Source organism: Papio anubis, chromosome 5 (assembly GCF_008728515.1).
Source record: "Papio anubis isolate 15944 chromosome 5, Panubis1.0, whole genome shotgun sequence".
In the NCBI taxonomy this organism is placed as follows: Eukaryota; Metazoa; Chordata; class Mammalia; order Primates; family Cercopithecidae; genus Papio; species Papio anubis.
The window spans coordinates 124,606,010-124,627,342 of NC_044980.1; the positions used below are offsets into that span (position 1 = coordinate 124,606,010).

General features: G+C 38.5%; 1 protein-coding gene and 1 pseudogene across 4 annotated transcripts in view; one reads left to right on the forward strand and one right to left on the reverse strand.

Annotated features, from left to right (window-relative positions):
* MEIKIN (meiotic kinetochore factor) overlaps nucleotides 1-21,333 on the reverse strand; it is a 136,504-nt gene that overhangs the window by 25,138 nt on the left and 90,033 nt on the right. The gene's annotated exons all lie outside the window — the stretch shown is intronic.
* Nucleotides 5,367-5,999, forward strand: LOC101007087 (annotated as a pseudogene). Its single transcript, XR_648474.4, has one exon. The product of XR_648474.4 is annotated as a 60S ribosomal protein L17 pseudogene (transcript).

Here is a 21,333-nt window from a genome sequence, read left to right on the forward strand (position 1 = left end):
CAGAATAAACATTACTTCCAAACACATGCAACATTTAATAAAAATTGACCATGTACTAGGCTGTAAGGCATCTATCAATATATTTCAAAAGAATTTGCCAGGCATGGTAGTGCACGACCATGGTCCCAGCTACTCAGGAGGCTGAAGTGGGAGGATCACTCAAGCCCAGGAGTTTGAGGCCATGAACATGCCACTGCACTCCAGCCTGGGTGACAGAGCAAGACCCTGTCTCAAAAATAATTAATTAATTAATTAAGGTTAGAAGATGTAGTAACCATGAAATAGTTAAGTACCCAGAGAACCAAAAAAGAGCTGCTGTACATTAAAAATATTATTACATAGTACAAAAGCTTTAATATAAGATTTGTTTTGAGACAGGTCTGGTTCTGTCGCCCAAACAGGAATGCAATGGCATGATCTCACAATCTTGGTTCACCGCAATCTCTGCCCCCCGGGCTCAAGTCATCCTCCCACTTCAGCCTCCTGAGTAGCTGGGACTACAGGCACACACCATCATGCCCCGCTAATTTTTGTATTTTTTTTAGAGAGGGGATTTCACCATGTTGCCCAGGCTGGTCTTGAACTCCTGAGCTTAAGCGATTTGCTGCCTTTGGCCTCCCAAAGTTCTGGGATTATAGGCGTGAGCCACTGTGCCTGGCCTAATATAAGATTTGGAAGATAAAATTGAGGAAATCTTCCAGAGAGTAGAACAAAACGACAAAAGGTTTTTAGAAGAAGATAGGAAGATGAGAAGGCCAATATAGGAAGCCCAATCTCCATATAATAGATGCTCAAAAAAAGAAAGAAGTAGAGATTATCAATAAAATAATTTTTAAAATTTCCCCAAACCAAGGTGCTTATTTTTCCAAATTAGAAGAATCTACCATGTTCTAACACATTACATAGAAAAAGACTCATACTAAAGCACATTTCAAAGAATCCATACCAGGTATGCAACACTTTCTCTGACCATGATGTAATTAAGTAGGAAGTGAATAACAAATATATGTTAAAAGTCTTCATGCGCTCAGAATTTCTAAAATCCACATTTCTAAGGAACTCCTGGGTCAAACGAAGTTATAATGGAATGTAAAACTACATAAACCCAAATAATACTGAAATTATAACCTATCAAACTTGTTGGATAAAGCTAAACCAGTACTAAGCAATGTATAAAATAAGTTGAAAGAAAATAGAAGGAAAAAGTCAATAAAGATAAAAGCAGAAACCACTGAAACACATCATCATAAAATTTCAGAATATAAGGGACAAGGAGAAGATCTTCTGGCTTCCATAGAGAAATAGCTGATCATTAATAAAGGAGTAGAGATCAACATGGCTTCTCAAAGCAACACTGGAAGCTAGAACTATAATAAAGTTATGCTGAAAAAATTATAAAGAAAATTATTTCCACCTAAAATTCTAGCCAACTTAAATAATCAATCAAATATGAAGATGAAATAAAAACATTTTCGGTCACGAAAAGTCTCAAACAATTTCTGTAACATGTACCCTTTCATAGGAAGCCAATGGAAGATTAGCTCCTAGACTAAGGCAAAAAGAGAAAGCCATGGGATGGGGAAAACAGAAGACTGGCAAAGTGAGTTCCCAGGATGATGGTACAAGGAAATACTAGGATGGGGCACAGAGGGCAATAGCACCATATGGGAGAACAGGTCAGAATGCTCTAGGAGAGACTTCCTTAGTAAACTGAAATTTGTGGTAAATCTGGTGAATCTGAAGATCTAGAGAGGCAATACAGGCAATTGGCAAAGAGTTTAGGATAGACTAAACAGAAAAATAAAAAAGCAAGTGTTATGGGTTGAATTGTGTTCTCCTCCCAAAAAATATGTTAAAGTCCTAACCCCCAGTACTTGTGAAGGTGACCTTATTTGGAAATAAGGCCTCTGCAGACTTAATCAAGTTAAGATCACAAAGACAAAGGGGGAAGACAGTCATGTGAAGATGGGAGGTAGATATTGGAGTTATGCTGCCACAAGCCAAGAAATGCCTGAGTTTAACAGAAGATAGAAGAAAGTGCCTCCCCTCATGGCTGTGCCCTGCCAACACCTTGATTTCAGACTTCTGGCCTCAGGAAATGAGAGAATAGATTTCTGTTGTTTTAAGAAGCCACCTAGTTTGTGGTTCTTTGTTACAGCATCTTTAAGGCATTAATATAAGAAGTAAACAAGTTAATAATTTACTCTAGGACAAACACACAAAAAAGTGGTCACAGTTTACCATCTGCCATAAATTGGGTAGAATCTCCACTGATTTTAAGATTTGTGAGACTGGGCACAGTGACTCATGCCTGTAATACCAGCACTTTGGGAGGCTGAGGTGGGCAGATCGCTTGATTGCAGGAGTTTGAGATCAGCCTAGGCAATGTGGTGAAACCCCATCTCTACTAAAAAAAAAAAAAAAAAATACAAAGATTATCCAGGTGTGCTGACACATGCCTGTAGTCCCAGTTACTTGGGAGGCTGAGGTGGGAGGATCAATTGAGCCTGGGAGGTCAAGGCTACAGTGAGCCACTATCATGCCACTGCACTCCAGTCTAGGCAACAGAGTGAGATCCTGTCTGAAAGAAAAAGATTTATGAAACAGAAAACAAAACAAACAAACAAACAAAAAAATCTTAAAGCCTATTTACATTACAAAAGAAAGTAAATTAAACTAGGCAATGATTGGAAATATAACAGAAAATGAGTTTAACACATTTTCAAAAGAAAAACATCTGCTCAGCAAGATTCTCATCTTCCTTTTGGTTATAAACTTTGTCACCTGACCACAGAAGTAAGCAAGTGACCCAGGATTAGCCAATTATAGTTTACTATTTCCCTGGCAATTGTAATTGGTCCAAAATAGAGGCATGTGGAACAGTCAAAGCTAACTGGAGCCCTTAACCAGGACTGAAAAACATACACACCTAGAAAGAAACCTCTCCCCTTCAATTTAGACTATGATAAAGTAAGCCACAAGAGATGGGTGGAAGGCTGTTTCTTGGGTGGAAGCCTGTTTCTTGGGTGGAAGCCCAAGAAAATGAAGCCAATCAAAGATAGGTTAACATTTTAAAAACAAGAACAAACAAAACCTACAAGACCTGAGGAGGACTTTGATTTTTTTATTTTTTTATTTTTTATTTTTTTTAGACAGAGTCTCACTACATCACCCAGGCTGGAGTGCAATGGCGCGATCTCAGCTCACTGCAACCTCTGCCCCCTGGGTTCAAGTGATTCTCCTGCCTAAGCCTCCCGTGTGGCTGGGACTATAGGCGTGCACCATTGCACCCGGCTAATTTTTGTATTTTTAGAAGAGTCAGGGTTTCGCCATGTTGGCCAGGCTGGTCTTGAACTCTTGATCTCTGGTGATCCGCCTGCCTTAGCCTCCCAAAGTGCTGGGATTACAGGTGTGAGTTGAAGAGGACTTTCTAACAAGATGCACTAAAGTTTGGATTCAACACTCTCCTTCCCATTTACATGAGTCAATAAATCTCCTTTTGGCCAGGCATGGTGGCTCACACCTCTAATTCCAACACTTTGGGAGGCCAATGCAGTAGGACTGCTTGAGGTCAGGAGTTTGAGACCAGTCTGGGCAACAAAGTAAGACCACTGTTTCAAAAAAAAAATTAAAAATTAGCCAGTCGTGGTGCCACATGCTTGTAGTCCTAGCTACTCAGGAGGCTGAAGTGGGAGGACTGCTTAAGCCCAGGAGTTTGAGATTACAGTGAACTATATCACACCATTGTATTCCAGCCTGGATGACAGAGCAAGACCGTGTCTCAATCAATCTATCAATCAATCAGGAAGTCAATAAATCCTCCTTCTACACTTTTTATTTTTGGCTTACGCTATTTGAGTTTTTTTGTGATTGTAACTGTATTAGTCTGTTTTCACACTGCTGACAAAGACACACCAGAGACTGGGAAGAAAAAGAGGTTTAACTGGACTTACAGTGCCACATGGCTGGGGAGGCCTCAGAATCATGGCAGGAGGTGAAAGGCGCTTCTTACATCATGACAGCAAAAGAAAATGAGGAAGAAAACAAACGCAGAAACCCCTGATAAGCCCATCAGATCTCATGAGGCTTATTCACTATCATAAGAATAGCATAGGAAAGACTGGTCCCCATGATTCAATTACCTCCCCCTGGGTCCCTCCCACAATACATAGGAATTATGGGAGATATAATTCAAGATTTGGGTGGGGACACAGCCAAACCATATCATTCTACCCTTTGCACCTCCAAATCTCATGTCCTCACATTTCAAAGCCAATCATGGCTTCCCAACAGTCTCCCAAAGTCTCAACTCATTTCAGCCAAAAGTCCACAGTCCAAAGTCTCATCTGAGACAAGGCAAGTCCCTTCTGCCTATGAGCCTGTAAAATCAAAAGCAAGCTAGTTACTTCCTAGATACAACGGGGGTACAGGTATTAGGTAAATACAGCCATTCCAAATTAGAGAAATTGGCCAAAACAAAGGGGTTACAGGGCCCATGCAAGTCTGAAATCCAGCAGGGCAGTCAAATTTTAAAGCTCCAAGATGATCTTTTTTTGACTCCAGGTCTCACATCCAAGACACACTGATGCAAAACGTGGGTTCCCATGGTCTTGGGCAGCTCCACCCCTGTGGCTTTGCAGGGTACAACCTCCCTCCCAGCTGCTTTCATGGGCTAGTGTTGAGTGTCTGTGGCTTTTCCAGGTGCACGCTGCAAGCTGTTGGTGGAGCTACTGTTCTGAGGTCAGGAGGACAGTGGTCCTTTTCTCACAGCTCCAGTAGGCAGTGCCTCAGCAGGGACTTTGTGTGGGGACTCCAACCCCACATATCTCTTCTGCACTGCCCTAGCAGTAAGAACCCCACCCTTGCAGCAAAATTCTGCCTGGGCATCTAGGCATTTCCATATATCCTTTGAAATCTAAGAGGAGGTTCCCAAACCTCAGTTCTTGACTTCATCATCTGAAGCCATGGCCCAAGCTCTGCATTTGCCCCTTTCAGCCAGAGCTAGAGCAGCTAGGATACAGAACACCATGTCTCCAGGCTGCACACAGCATGGGGATCCTGGGACTGGCCCAGAAACCACTTTTTCCTCCTAAGCCTCCAGGCCTGTGATGGCAGGGGCTGCCATGAAGACCTCCGACATGCCCTGGATACATTTTCCCCATTGTCTTGGGGATTAACATTTGGCTCCTCATTACTTATACAAATTTCTGCAGCCAGCTTGAATTTCTCCTCAGAGAAGGGGATTTTCCTTTCTGTCACATTGTAAGGCTGCAAATTTTTCAAACTTTTATGCCTGTTTCTCTTTTAAAACGGAATGCTTTTAATAGAACCCAAGTTACCTCCTGAATGCTTTGTTGCTTAGAAATTTCTTCTCCCAGCCACCGCTCTTCCTCTTTCCCTAAGCGGCCTGAGGTAATCTGTGAAAATGGTTCGCTATTCACTTGACCCGGAGAACCCCACGAAATCATGCAAATCAAGAGGTTCCAATCTTCGTGTTCACTTTAAGAACACTCGTGAAACTGCCCAGGCCATCAAGGGTATGCATATTCGAAAAGCCACGAAGTATCTGAAAGATGTCACTTTACAGAAACAGTGCGTACCATTCCGACGTTACAATGGTGGAGTTGGCAGGTGTGCCCAGGCCAAGCAGTGGGGCTGGACACGACGTCGGTGGCCCAAAAAGAGTGCTGAATTTTTGCTACACATACTTAAAAATGCAGAGAGTAATGCTGAACTTAAGGGTTTAGATGTAGATTCTCTGGTCATCGAGCATATCCAAGTGAACAAAGCACCTAAGATGCGCCGACGAACCTACAGAGCTCATGGTCGCATTAACCCATACATGAGCTCTCCCTGCCACATTGAGATGATCCTTACTGAAAAGGAACAGATTGTTCCTAACCCAGAAGAGGAAGTTGCCCAGAAGAAAAAGATATCCCAGAAGAAACTGAAGAAACAAAAACTTATGGCACGGGAGTAAATTCAGCATTAAAATAAATAATTAAAAGGAAAAAAAAAAAAAAAAAGAAATTTCTTCTCCCAGATACCGTAAATCATCTCTCTCAAGTTCATAGTTCCATAAATCTCTAGCGTAAGGGCAAAATGCTGCCAGTCTCCTTGCTAATTTGCTAAAACATAACAAGAGTCACCTTTGCTCTAGTTCCCAACAAGTTCCTCATCTCCATCTGAGACCACCTCAGCCTGGACCTTATTGTTTATATTGCGATCAGCATTTTTGTCAAAGCCATTCAACAAGTCTCTAGGAGGTTGTAAACTTTCCCGCATTTTCCTGTCTTCTTCTGAGCCCTCCAAACTGTTCCAACCTCTGCCTGATACCCAGTTCCAAAGTTGCTTCCACATTTTTGGTTTAATTGGACTAACAGTTCCACATGGCTTGGGAGGCCTCAGAATCATGACAGGAGGCAAAAAGCACTTCTTACATGGTGGCAGCAAGAGAAAATGAGGAAGAAGCAAAAGTGGAAACCCCTGATAAACCCATCAGATCTTGTGAGGCTTATTCACTAACATGATAATAGCATGGCAAAGACCAGCCCCCATGATTCAATTACTTCCCACTGAGTCCCTCCCAGACAACATATGGGAATTCTGGGACATACAACTCAAGTTGAGATTTGGGTGGGGACACAGCCAAACCATATCAGTAACCAAAGAAACCTCTGAAATATAATAAATTAATAATAAATTAATGTCTACCAAGTTCTAAGAAGAAAATGTTTATAAAATGTTTATCTTTCCTTTGTTTCTATACAAAGATATTCTCAGATAATAAAAACTTCAAAAATAAATCACTGCATTCTTCATGAAAACCTTGTCTTCAGACACACTCTACCTACCTAAGAAATAAATAAAAGTTAACAACTAAAAAAACGAGAGCGCTATGATGAAAGATAACTGGTAGTGGATACTAAAAAAAACCATTTTATGTTATATTTTGGTTTGGAAGGAGAGGTGTACTAAGTGTACACTGTATTTTATTTATAATCACCATTTTATTTTTTCCAGCTTTTCTCAGGTATAATTGACAAATAAAAATTGCAGATATTCAAGGTGTACATGATTTGATAATATACACATACATTTTGTAAGAAGTACCACAATCAAATTAACACATCCATCAACACACAGCTTCCCTTTTTTGTATATGGTAAGAACATTTCAAATCTGCTCTCTTATTATATTTCAAGTAAACAATTCACTGTTATTAACTATAGTTACCATGCTGTACATTAGATTCCCAGAACATACACATTTTATAACTGAAAGTTGTACCCTTTGACCAGCATCTCTCCATTTCCCCCAACCCCAGCCCCTGTCAACCACCATTCTACTCTCTGCTTCTGTAAGTGTGACATTTTTAGATCCCACATATAAGTGAGATCATACAGTATTTGTCATTTTATGTCTGGCTTATTTCACTTAGCATACTGCCATCCAGGTTCATACATGTCACCTTTCTTCTTTTCTAATGGCTGATTGGCAAATGTATGTCACATTTTCTTTATCCATTAATCTGTCAATGGACACTCGTGTTGTTCTCACATCTTGACTATTGTAAATATTGCTGCAATAAACATGGTAGTGCAGATATCTCTTTGAGATACTGATTTCATTTCCTTTGAATATATACACAAAGTTGAAATTACTGGAACCTATATTTCTAATTTTTTGAGGAACCCCCATCCTTTTATCCATAATAATGATACCAATTTACAATCCCATCAGCAGTGTATAAGGGTTCCATTTCCCTACACTCTTGCCTATACTTTTTAATCTGTTGTTTTTAAAATAAGCAATTCTAACAGGTATGAGGTGATCTCTCATTGTAGTTTTGATTTGAATTTCCCTGATTAGTGATATTGAGCTCTTCATGTAAGTGTTGGCCATTTGTATGTCTTTTTTTGGAGAAATGGCAATTCAGGTCCTTTGAGCATTTTGAATACAGCTATTTGGTTTTTTGCTATTGAGTTTTGTGTTTTATATATATATATATATGTGTGTGTGTGTGTGTGTGTGTGTGCTATTGAGTTTTGTGTTCCATATATATATCTCTCTCCAAATATATGATATTTGAATATCATATATATATGATAGCAACTCTTTATCAGATATATGGTTTGCAAATATTTTCTAACATTCCCTAAGTGTCTATTCATCATGTCGTTTTCTTTGTTGTACTTAAGCTTTTTCATTAGATGTAGTCCAGAATGTTTATATTTGCTTTTGTTGCCTGTGCTTTTGGTGTCATATCCAAGAAATGCACTGCTAAGACCAATACCAAGAGGGTTTTACCCTATGTTTTGTTTTGGGAGTTTTATTATGATTTCAGGTCTTACATTTAAGTCTTTAATCCATTTTGAGTTAATTTTTGTATATGCTGTACTTCTGGGCACTCTGCTCTGTTTCATTGGTGTGTATGTCTGTCTTTTTTTAACTTTTAAGTTCAGGGGTACATGTAGAGGTTTGTTATTAGGTAAACCTGTGTCATGGGGGTTTGTTGTACAGATTATTTTGTCATCCAGGTATTAGGCCTAGTACCCATTAGTTATTTTTCCTGATCCTCTCCCTCCTCCTACTCTCCACCCTTTAAAAGGCCCCTGTGTTGTTCCCCTGTATGTGTCCCTGTGTTCTTATCATTTAGCTCTCATTTATAAGTGAGAATATGCCATATTTGGTTTTCTGTTCCTGTGTTAGGTTGCTAAGGATAATGGCCTCCAGCTCCATTCATATTCCTGCAAAAGACATGATCTCATTCTTTTTTATGGCTGCATAGTATTCCATGGTGTATATGTACCACATTTTCTTTGTCCAGTCTACCACTGATGGGCATTTAGGCTGACTCCATGTCCTTGCTATTGTGAACAGTGCTACAGTGAACACACACATGCATGTATCTTTATGGTAGAACAATTTATATTCCTTTGGGTATATACCCAATAATGAAATTGCTTGGTTGAATGGTAGTTCTGTTTTTAGCTGTTCGAGGAATTGCCATACTGCTTTCCACAATGGTTGAACTAATTTACACTCGCACTAACAGTGTATGACTGTTTCTTTTTCTCCACAACCTCATCAGCATCTATTTTTTTACTTTTTAATAATTGCCATTCTAACTGGTGTGAGATGATATCTCATTGTGGTTTTGATTAGCATTTCTCTAACCATCAGTGATGCTGAGCTTTTTTTTATATGCTTGTTGGCCACATGTATGTCATCTTCTGAAAAGTGTCTGTGCATGTCCTTTGCCCACTTTTTAATGTTTTTTTTTTTTTTCTTGAAAATCTGTTTCAGTTCCTTGTAGATGCTGGATATTAGACCTTTGTTAGATGCATAGTTTGGGGAGATTTTCTCCCATTCTGTAGGTTGTCTGTTTACTCTATTGATAGTTTATTTTGCCGTGGAGAAAGTCTTTAGTTTCATTAGATCCCACTTGTCAATTTTTGCTTTGTTGCAATTGCTTTTGGCATCTTTGTCATGAAATCTTTGCCTGTTCCTATGTCTCCAGGATTTTCATAGTTTTGGGTTTTACATTTAGGCCTTCAATCCATCTCGAGTTGATTTTTACACATGGTGTAAGGAAGGGGTTCATTTTCAATCTTCTGTATATGGCTAATCAGTTATCCAAGCACCATTTATTGAATAGGGAGTCCTTTTTCCTTTGCTTGCTTTTCTCAGCTTCGTCCAAGATCAGATGATTGTAGGTGTGTGGCCTTATTTCTGAGCTCTCTATGCTGTTCCTTTTGTCTATTTGTGCCAGTACCATGCTGTTTTGGTCACTATGGCCCTGTAGCATAGTTTGAAGGTAGTGTGATACTTCTTCTTGCTTAGAATTGCCTTGGCTATTCAGGATCTTTTAAGATTTCATACAGATTTTAAAATAGCTTCTAGTTCTGTGAAGAATATCACTGGTACTTTGATAGGAATAGCATTGAATCTATCAATTGCTTTGGGTAGTATGGCCATGTTAATGATGTTGATTCTTTCTATTCATAAGCATGGGATGTTTTTCCATTTGTTTGTGTCATCTCTAATTTCTTTCAGCCATGGTTTGTAGTTCTCTTTGTGGAGATCTTTCACCTCCCTAGTTAGCTGTATTCCTAGGTATTTTATTCTTTTTCTGGCAATTCTGAATAGGATTGTGTTTCTGATTTGGTTCTTGGCTTAACTGTAATTGCTGTATAGGAATGTTAGTTATTTTTGTACATTGATTTTGTATCCTTAGAATTTGCTGAAATTGTTTATTAGCTTAAGGAGCTTTTGGGCCAAGAATATGGAGTTTTCTAGATATATGATCATGTAGCCTGCAAACACGAATAGTTTGACATCCTCTCTTCCTATTTCTATGCCTTTTATTTCCTTCTCTTACCTGATTGCTCTGGCCAAGATTCCTAATACTATATTAAAGAGGAATGGTGAGAGAGGGCATTCTTGTCTCTCTTGTGCTGGTTTTCAAGGGTAGTACTTCTGTTTTTGCCTATTCAGTATGATGTTGGCTATCGGTTTGTCTCGGATGTCTTTTTTTATTTTGAGGTATATTCATTCAATATCTAGTTTATTGGTAATTTTTAACATGAAGTGGTGTTGAATTTTATCAAAAACCTCTTCTGCATCTATTGAGATAATAATGTGGCTTTTGTCTTTAGTTCTGTTTATGTGATGAATCACATTGATTTGTGTATACTGACTCAACTTTGTATCCCAGGGATAAAGCCTACTTAACTGTGGTGAATTAGCTTTTTCATGTGCTGCTAGAATTCAGTTTGCCCATATTTTGTCGAGGATTTTTGCATCAATGTTCATCAAGGATATTGGTCTGAAGTTTTCTTTTTTTGTTGTGTTTCTGCCAGGTTTTGGTATAAGGATGATACTGGCCTCATAGAGTAAGTTGGAGGGGAGTCCTTCATTTTCAATTTTTTGGAATAGTTTAAGTAGAAATGGTATTAGATCTTCTTTATACTTCTGGCAGAATTTAGTTGAGAATCCTGGTCCTGGGCTTTTTCTGGTTGGTAGGCTTTTATTTTTTATTTTATTTTTATTTTCTAAACTTTAAGTTCTAGGGTACATGTGCACAACGTGTAGGTTTGTTATATATGTATACAAGTGCCATGTTGGTGTGCTGCACCCATTAACTTGTCATTTACATTAGGTATATCTCCTAATGCTATCCCTCCCCCCTCATCCCACCCCATGACAGGCCCCGATGTGTGATGTTCCCCTTCCTGTGTCCAAGTGATTCAATTTTGGAACTCATTATTGGTCTCTTCAGAGATTCAATTTCTTCCTGGTTCAGGAAGGTGTATGTGGGAGGGTGCATGTGTACAGGAATTTATCCATTTCTTCCAGAATTTCTAGTTTGTGTACCTAGGTTTTCATAATATTATCTGATGGTTATTTGCTTTTCTGTAGGGCCAGTGTTAATATCCCTTTGGTTGCTTCTAATTGTGTTTATTTGGCTCTTCTCTCTTTTCTCTATATTAGTCTAGCTAGCAGTCTATGCATTGTATTTTTTTTCCAAAAACCAACCCCTGGATTTGTTGATCTTCTGAATGGTTTATCATGACTCAATCTCCTTCAGTTCAGCTTTGATTCTGGTTGTTTCTTGTCTTCTGCTAACTTTGGGGTTGGTTTCCTCTTAGTTGTCTTTTAGTTGTGATGTTAAGTTGTTAATTTGAAATCTTTCTAACTTTTTGATGTGTTCATTCAGTGCTACAAATTTCCCCCTTAACATTGCCTTAGCCGTGTCCTCGAGATTCTGGCATGTTTTATCTTTGTTCTCATTAGTTTCAAAGAACTTCTTGATTTCTGAGTTTATTTCATTATTTACCCAAACGTCATTCAGGAGCAGGTTATTCAATTTCCATGTAATTGTATAGTTTTGAACTATTTTCTTTGTCGTGAATCCTATTTAAATTGCGCTGTAGTCCAAATGATTGTTATGATTTCAGTTCTTTTGCATTTGCTGAGGAGTACTTTACTTTAGATTATGTGATCAATTTTAGAGTATGTGACATGTAGTGATGAGAAGAATGTATGTTTTGTTGTTTTGGGGTGGAGCATTCTGTAGATACCTATCAGGTCCATTTGATCCAGTGCTGAGTTCAGGTCCTGAATATCTTTATTATTTTTTTGCCTGGATGATCTGTCTAATACTGTCAATGGGGTGTTGAAGTCTCTGACTATTATTGTGTGAAAGTCTATTTCTCTTTGAAGGTCTCTAACAACTTGCCTTATGAATCTGGGTGCTCCTCTGTTGGGTGCATATATATTTAGAATAGTTGGATCTTCTTGTTGAATTGAACCCTTTACCATTATGTAATGCCCTTGTCTTTTTTGATCTTTGTTGGTTTAACATCTGTTTTGTCAGAAACTTGGATTGCAACCTGCACTTTTTTCTGTTTTCCATTTGCTTGGTAGATTTTCCTCCACCCCTTTGTTTGCAGCCTATGTATGTCATTGCATGTGAGATGGGTCTCTTGAAGACAGTATACTGTTGGATCTTGATTCTCTATCCAGATTGCCATTATGTGCCTTTTAATTGAGGCAGTTAGCCTGTTTACATTCAAAGTTCATATTGAAATGTATGGCTTTGATCCTGTCATCATGATGTTAGCTGGTTATTATTCAGACTTGTTTGTGTAGTTGCTTTATAGTGTCACTGGTCTGTGTACTTCAGTGTGTTTTTGTAGTGGCTGGTAACAGTCTTTTACTTTCCATATTTAGTGCTTCCTTCAGAAGCGCTTGCCTCCTTCAAGTCACATCTGGTGATGAATTCCCTCTGGTGAAAACAAATTGCTTGTCTGAAAATGATATTATTTCTCCTTCACTTATGAATCTTAGTTTGGCCTGATATGAAATTCTTGTTTGGAATTTATTTTCCTTAAGAATGTAGAATATTGGCCCCCAATCTCTTCTGCCTTTTAGGGTTTGTGCTGAGAGTTTCATTGTTAGACTGATGGGCTTCCCTTTGTGGGTGACCTGACCTTTTTCTCCAGCTGCCTTTAATCTTTTTTCTTTCATTTCAACTTTGGAGAATCTGATGATTATGGATCTCAAGGATGATCTTCCTTGTTAAGTATCTTAGTAAAGTTTTCTGCATTTCCTGAATTAAAATGTTGGCCTCTCTAGCTAGCTTGGGGAAGTTATCATGAAAGATATCCTAAAATATGTTTTCCAACTTGCTTCCATTCTACTCTATCAAGGACACCAATGTGTCATAGATTTGCTCTCTATGGAGGTTTTGTTCATTCCTTTTCATTCTTTTTTCTCTATTCTTATCTGTCTTACTTCAGAAAGCCAGTCTTAAGCTCTGAGATTCTTTCCTCAGCCTGGTCTATTCTGCTATCAACACTTGTGATTGCATTATGAAATTCTTATAGTGTGTTTCTCAGTTCTATCACGTCAATTACATTCTTTTCTATACTGGCTTTTTATCTGTTAGCTCCTGTATCATTTTACTGTGATACTTAGCTTCCTTGGATTGGCTTTTAGCGTACTCCTGCATCTCAATGATCTTCATTCTTACCCATATTCTGAATTCTATTTCTGCCATTTCAGCCATCTCAGCCACATTCAGAATGCTTTGTGGAGAGGTAGTGCTATTGTTTGGAGGAATAAAGGCACTCTGGCTTTTTGATTTATCAGTTTTCTTGCGCTGGTTCTTTCTCATCTTTGTGGGTTCATGTTCATATTCCTTCAGTTTTTGAAGTTGCTGTTCTTCAGATGGGTTTTTTTTTCTTTTATCTTATTTGATGGCCTTGAAGGTTTGATTGTGATATAAGGTGGGAGATTTTAGGGGGCCAAGGCTCAGCTCCCAGCTCCTGAACTGCGTGCTCTAACTCTGAGGGACTTGTATTGGGCCCCAACTTTGTTCTCTGGCTCCTCAAGGTTAGAAACCTACTGCACTAGGTTGAGAGTAGTTGGGGGAGGGGAGGTGCTCCCAGACTACTGGTCTCTACAATCCAATGGGTGGTGCCAGCCAAAGCATTTCACAGGTTGGTGGCAGTGGGATCCATTCTCATTCTCATGTGCCAGCAGTGGCAGCAGTGTGGTGGGGCACACACTCATCAGCTACAACAGGGTGCTAGTGGATCCTAGGGTACCTGCCACCCTCTGGGCATTTACAGCAGCAGTAGAGGCAGCACAGCTCTAGCGGAAGGGAAGTTTCCACTGGCAACTGTGTGCACAGTTCTGCTAGTGGTGGTGTTAGTACAGGGGTGGGACACTAGTGGGTGCAGGTCTGAGTGTACCCTTTGTGCGCATTCAAGCAGGCAGGGGTATATGTCTGTTTCTATGCCAGTACCATACTGTTATACAGGTATAGATTACTATTGTTTTCAAATATAGCTTGAAATTAGGAGGTGTGATGCCTCCAGCTTTGTTGTTTCTAAAGATTGCTTTGGCTATTTGAAATTTTTTGTGGTTCCATATGAATTTTAGGATTGTTTTTTCTACTTCTGTGAAAAATTACATGGGAATCTGGATAATGATTGTAATGAATCTGTAGATCACTTTGACGTATGGACATTTTAACAATATTAATTCCTCCAATCAATGAAATGGTATGTCATTACATTTATTTGTGCCTTCAATTTCTTTCATTAATGTCTTATAATTTTTAGTATATAACTCTTTTGCCTCCTTGGTTGTATTTGATCCTAAGGATATTATTTTCTTAATCTCTTTTTTGGAAGCTCATTGTTAGTGAAAAAAGACAACTTATTTTTGTATATTTGTATATTGACTTTGTATCTTGTAATATGATATTGTTTATTAGTTCTAACAGTTTTCATTGAAGTCTTTAGTTTTTCTTTCATATGAGATCATGTCATCTACACAGATAATTTAACTTCTTTTTTTTTTTGAGACAGAGTCTCGCTCTGTTGCCAGGCTGGAGTTCAGTGGCACGATCTCGGCTCACTGCAACCTCTACCTCCCAGGTTCAAGCAATTCTCCTGCCTCAGCCTCCCCAGTAGCTGGGACTACAGGCGCATACCACCATGCCCAACTAATTGTTGTATTTTTAGTAGAGACAGGGTTTCACCATGTTGGCCAGGATGATCTTGATCTCTTGACCTTGTGATCTGCTTGCCTCGGCCTCCCAAAGTGCTGGGATTACAGGCATGAGCCACCATGCCCAGCCAACTTCTTCTTTTTCAATGTGGATGCTTTTCACTTCTTTTCATTGCCTAATTGCTCTGGCTCGGACTTCTAGTACTATGTTGAATAGAAGTAGCAAGAATGGGTACTCAGGTCTTGTTCATCTTAGAAGAAACTTTCAGCTTTTTATCATTGAGTATATTAGTTGTGGGCTTATCATTAATGGCCTTTATTGTGTTGAGGTACATTCCATTTACACCTAATTTGCTGAGAGTTTTTATCATTAAAAATTTTGGATTTTGTCAATGGTTTTTATGCATTAATTGCAATGATAATATGTTTTATCTTCTCTTGATGTTTTTCATTGTGCTTTGTTGATTTTTTTTTTTTTTTTTTTTTGCCATAGTGTGTGTTCATTCCTTTCTATTTATCTTTTGTGTATTTACTAAAGGTTTGTTCTTTGTGGTTACCATAGGGCTCATATAAAACATCCTGTAGTTAGAACATTCTATTTTAAGCTGATAACAACTTAACTTTGGCTGGGCGCGGTGGCTCACGCCTGTAATCCCAGCACTTTGGGAGGCCGAGGCGGGCGGATCACAAGGTCAGGAGATCGAGACCACGGTGAAACCCCGTCTCTACTAAAAATACAAAAAAAAATTAGCCGGGCGCGGTTGTGGGCGCCTGTAGTCCCAGCTACTCGGGAGGCTGAGGCAGGAGAATGGTGTGAACCCGGGAGGCGGAGCTTGCAGTGAGCCGAGATCGCGCCACTGCACTCCAGCCTGGGCGACAGAGCGAGACTCTGTCTCAAAAAAAAAAAAAAAAAAAAAAAAAAAAAAACAACTTAACTTCAATCACATACATTCTATACTTTTACTCCACCCTTCCACATTTTATGCTTTAGATATCATGCTTTACAACATCTTTTTATTTTGTGTAATCTTTAACAAATGATGGTAGCTCCAACTCCACATTTCCCCTCCATACTGCCCTAGTAGAGGTTCTCCATGAGGGCTCTGCCCCTGCAGCAGACTTCTGCCTGGATGTCCAGGTGATTCCATACAGCTTCTGAAATCTAGGCGGAAGCTCCCAAACTTCAGCTCTTGCCTTCTGTGCACCTGCAGGCCCAACGTCATGTGGAAACCACCACGGTTTGGGGCTCACCCTCTTAAGCAATAACTTGACCTGTACCTTGGCCCCTTTTGGCCATGGATGGAGTTGGAGTGGCTGAGATGCAGGGTACCATGTCCCAAGACTGCACAGAACAGCAAGGCCCTGGGCCTGGCTTACAAAACCATTTTTCCTTCCTAGGCCTCCAGGCCTGTGATGGGAGGGGCTGTTGTGAAGGTCTCTGAAATTCTCTGTAGGTATTTTTCCCATTGTCTTGGCTATTAACACAGCTCCTCTTTACTTACACAAATTTCTGCACCTGGCTTGAATTTCTCCCCAGAAAATGGGCTTTTCTTTTCTACCACCTGGTCAGGCTGCAAATTTTCCATATTTTCATTCTCTTCTTCCTGTTTAAATGTAAGTTGCAATTCAGACCGCCTCTTTGTGAACACATATAAACATAGGCTGCTAGAAGCAGCCAAGCCACATCTTGAATGCTTTGCTTAAAAATTTCTCCCACCAGATGTCTTAAATTATTTCTCTCAAGTTCGAAGTTCCACAGATCTTTAGAGCAGGAGCACGATGCTGCCAGTATCTTTACTAAAGCATAGCAAGAGTAACCTTTACTCCAGTTCCCAATAAGTTCCTCAGCTCCATCTGAGACCTCATCAGCCTGGCCATCTCTGTCCACATCACTATCAGCATTTTGGTCAAAACCATTCAACAAGTCTCCAGAAGTTCCAAACCTTCCCTTGTGTTCCTGTCTTCTTCTGAGCCCTCCAAACTGTTTCAATCTCTGCCCATTACTCAGTTCCAAAGTTACTATCATATTTTCAGGTATCTTTATAGCAATGCCCCATTTCTCTGATATGAATTTTCTGTATTAGTCTGTTCTCACATGGCTATAAATAACTACCTGAGACTGGGTAGTTTATAAAGAGGAGAGGTTTAATTGACTCACAGTTCCACAGGCTGTACAGGAGGCACAGCTGGGGAGGCCTCAGGAAACATGGTTATGGCAGAATGTGAGGTGGTAGCAAGCCTATCTTCATATGGTAACAGGAGAAAGAGAAAAGGGAGAAGTGCCACACACTTTCAAACAACTATGTCTCGCGAGAACTCACTCACTGTCACAAGAACAGCAAGAGGGAAACTACTCCCATGATCCAATCACCTCCCATGAGGTCCCCCCCCCCAACACTGGGAATTACAATTCAACAAGAGATTTGGGAGGGGACACAAAGCCAATCTATATCATTCCAGATTTACCCTTTTGCCTAAAACAAAAATAAATCAGAAAAAAATATATGAAACAATAGTTTTCAAGACACCAGACATCAGACATTGAAGGACAGTATCTCCAAGACATGGAAAACAAATCATATGAGTCTTACAATTTCCCCAACTTATCGCCTTGAGAGAATTTCTAGCCTGCAGTACAGGGAGGGAAAACTAAGCAGTACCCAGGAGACTGCCTGACTTGAGGAGATGCAGCTGAGTGTCTAGGGAAACCAAAATGACTGAGTTTATAGGGCAGAATACCAGAGAGGAGAGAGCTACATACAGAGAGAACCCCAGCAATATGCATACTGTTCAGTACGCAGTAGAGTACTAATCAGTACATGCTTATGAAGAAACTATCTGAGGCAAGTAAAAGAACTATCTGAAAAGATTAGCAGAAATAGTGCTAATGCTGACACAATATTGGGAACAGTATTTGAAGATTTAATAGGCAAGAACCCTTTTTTCCTCAATTTTTTTCTTTTCTCCTTTTAGCAGCTACACAATAATGACTTGGACATTAAAAAACAACTGCATATACAAGGAAAGCTAAACAGTAACTGTGCATGTCTAGAGAAATATGCAAACCTCAGAAAACACCTAAGAAGACCTTAAGCGTACACCTCAAGCTGATCCTTGGCACATAAGTAGCCTATGACAATGAAAACAAAAACAATTACAAAAGATGGCAAAGTTGGCCAGGTGCGGTGGCTCACACCTGTAATCCCAGCACTTTGGGAGGCTGAGGCAGGCAGATCACAAGGTCAGGAGATTGAGACCATCCTGACTAACACAGTGAAACCCTGTCTCTACTAAAAACACAAAAAATTAGCCAGGCATGGTGGTGGGCACCTGTAGTCCCAGCTACTCCAGAGGCTGAGGCCAGAGTATGGCGTGAACCTGGGAGGTGGAGTTTGCAGTGAGCTGAGATGGCACCACTGCACTTCAGCCTGGATGATAGAGTGAGGAGATTCCATCTTTAAAAAAAAAAAAGATAGCAAGGTTTAAGAAGGGTGGAGAGACTCATTTCCACATTTACTACATTATTATATTCAAACATCCAAATTTTTTTAAAAAACCAAAAGGCATAAAAGAAACAGAAAAGTATGGTACATTCAAATGGAAACAAAATCAACAGAAACTGCCTCTAAAAAGGAACTGATTATATATCTATTCAAAAACTTTAAAACAATTCTCTTTAAAAGATGCTCAAAGAACTAAAGGAAGATGTGAAAAAAAAGTCAAGAAAACTATGTATAAACAAAATTAAAATATCAATAAAAAGAGAAAACCTCAAAAGAAGCAAAAAAAAAAAAAAAAAAAAAAAAAACCTAGAGCTTAAAAATACAATAACTGAAAGGAAAAATTCACTAGAAAGATCCAAGGGCATATTTAAGCAGGCAGAAGAATCTATAAACTTGAAAACAGGACAACAAATTCATTCAGTCTGAAGAAAATAAGTTTAAAAATTGAAGAAAAATGAACAGAGTATAAGGGACCTGTGGGACACCATCAAGCAGACCTACATGTATATTGTGAAAGTCCCAGAAGGAAAAGAATGAGAAAAGGGGGAAGAAAGAATATTGGAAGAAATAATGAGTGAAATTTTCCAAATTTGATAAAAGACATAAACATCTAAGAAGCTCAACAAACTCCAAGTAAGATGAACTGAAAGACATCCACTTATTATAATCAAACTTTAGAAAGAAAGACAAAGAAAGACTCCTGAAAGCAGCAAGAGAAGTGACCTGTCGCATACAAGGGATCTTTATAAGATAATCAACAGATTTCTCATCAGAAATGTTGGCTACCAGAAGGCAGTGGGCTGACAGATTCAAAGTGATAAAAGAAAAATATCTGTGAACCAAATATCCTACATCCAGTAAAACGGTCCTTCAAAAATGAGGGAGAAATTAAGACATTCCCAGATAAACAAAGCTGAGGGAAGTAGTTACCACTAGATTTGCCCTGCAAGAAATGCTTAAAGGAGTCCTATAACGTGAAATGAAAGGACACTAGACAGTACCTTGAAGCTGTATGAAGAAATGAAGATCTAAATAAAGGCAAATAGAAGGGGCAATTATAAAAGCTATTATTATTACAACAACAATTTATAACTCTACTTCTTGTTTTCTGTATCACTTAAGAGACTAATACATTTTAAAAATAATTATTGGCATAAAAGCTAGTATTATTGTAACATTGATTTGTAAGTCACATTTTTATTTTCATAATTTAAAAGACTAAAGTGTTTAAAAGTATTATTGGCTGGGCATGGTCACTGACACCTGTAATCTCAGCTGCAGGCAGACTGCTTAAGCCCAGGAGTTGGAGGCCAGCCTGACAAACATGACAAAACCCTGTCTCTACAAAAAATACAAAAATTAGCTGGACATGGTGGTGCATGCCTGTAGTCCCACCTACTCAGGAAGCCAAACTGGGAGGATTGCTTGAGCCTGGGAGGTGGAGGTTGCAGTGAATCCTGATCGTGCCACTGCACTCCAGCCTGGGTAATAGAGTGAGTTTCCATCTCAAAAAAAATATTAATTTATGTTTTAATGGACATGATGTATAAAAATGTTAACATCATCATCTGAAAGGGGTGGGGGCAGAGATGTAAAGGGGCAAAGTTTTTGTATGTCATTGAAGTCAACCATAAATTCTAATTAGAGTATCATAACTCTAGACTGCTAAATAAATTCAAATTAGAGTACCATAACTTTAGACTGCTAAAGGTAATCCCTCTGGTAACCACAAAGAAAATAGCTATAGAATATACACAAAAGGAAATAAGAAATAAATTCAAATATTTCACTACAAAAAAATCAATTAACCACAAAAGAAGACAGTAATGTAGAAAGTGAAGGACAAAAAAATATAAAGGCATATAGGAAACAATGAGCAAAATGACAAAAATAAGTCTGTCCTTATCAGTAAGTATTTTAAATAAATGAATTAAATTCTCCTATAGAAAAACTGGGATTGGCAAAATAGATAAAAAGCATATGCTATATGTTGTTTATAAGAGACTCACTTTAGATTCAAAGATATAAATAAATTGAAAGTGAAAGAATAGGAAAAGCTACTCCATGTAAATAGTAAAAAAAGAGAGCAGGGGCAGCTATCATAATATCAGATAAAGTTTCAATCAAAAGGTTATAAGAGACAAAGATGAACATTATATATTAATAAAAGACTCAAGATAACAAAAACATATAACAATTATAAGCATTTATACACTGAATGACAGACCATCAAAATATATGAAGTAAAAACTGACAGAACTGAAGGGAAAAATAGACAGTTCTACAATAATAGTTGAAGACTTTAATACCTCCCTCTCAATAATTGATAGAATAACAAGAAAGAAGAGAATAAGAAAATAGAGGACTTAATACAATAAATCAATTACATGTAACATATATACAGAACAATCTTTCAAATAACAGCATATATATACTTCTCAAGTGCACATGGGATATTTTACAGGATAGACCATATATCAGGCCATAAATTAAGTCTCAATATATTTTAAAAGATAGATATCATACAAAGTATTTTGTCTGACCAAAATATAATGGAGTGATAAAAAAACAGAGTTTGTAAAATTGAAAAATTCAACAAACTGTGAAAATTAAACAACATGCTCTTAAACACCAATGGGCCAAAGTAGAAATCACAAGGGAAATTAGAAAATACTTAGAGACAAATGAAAACAAAAACACAACATATCCAAACTTATGGAATTTAGCCAAAGCAGTGCTAAGAGGGAAATTTATGGCTATAAATGCTTAAATTGAAAAACAAGAAATGTCTGAAATCAACAAC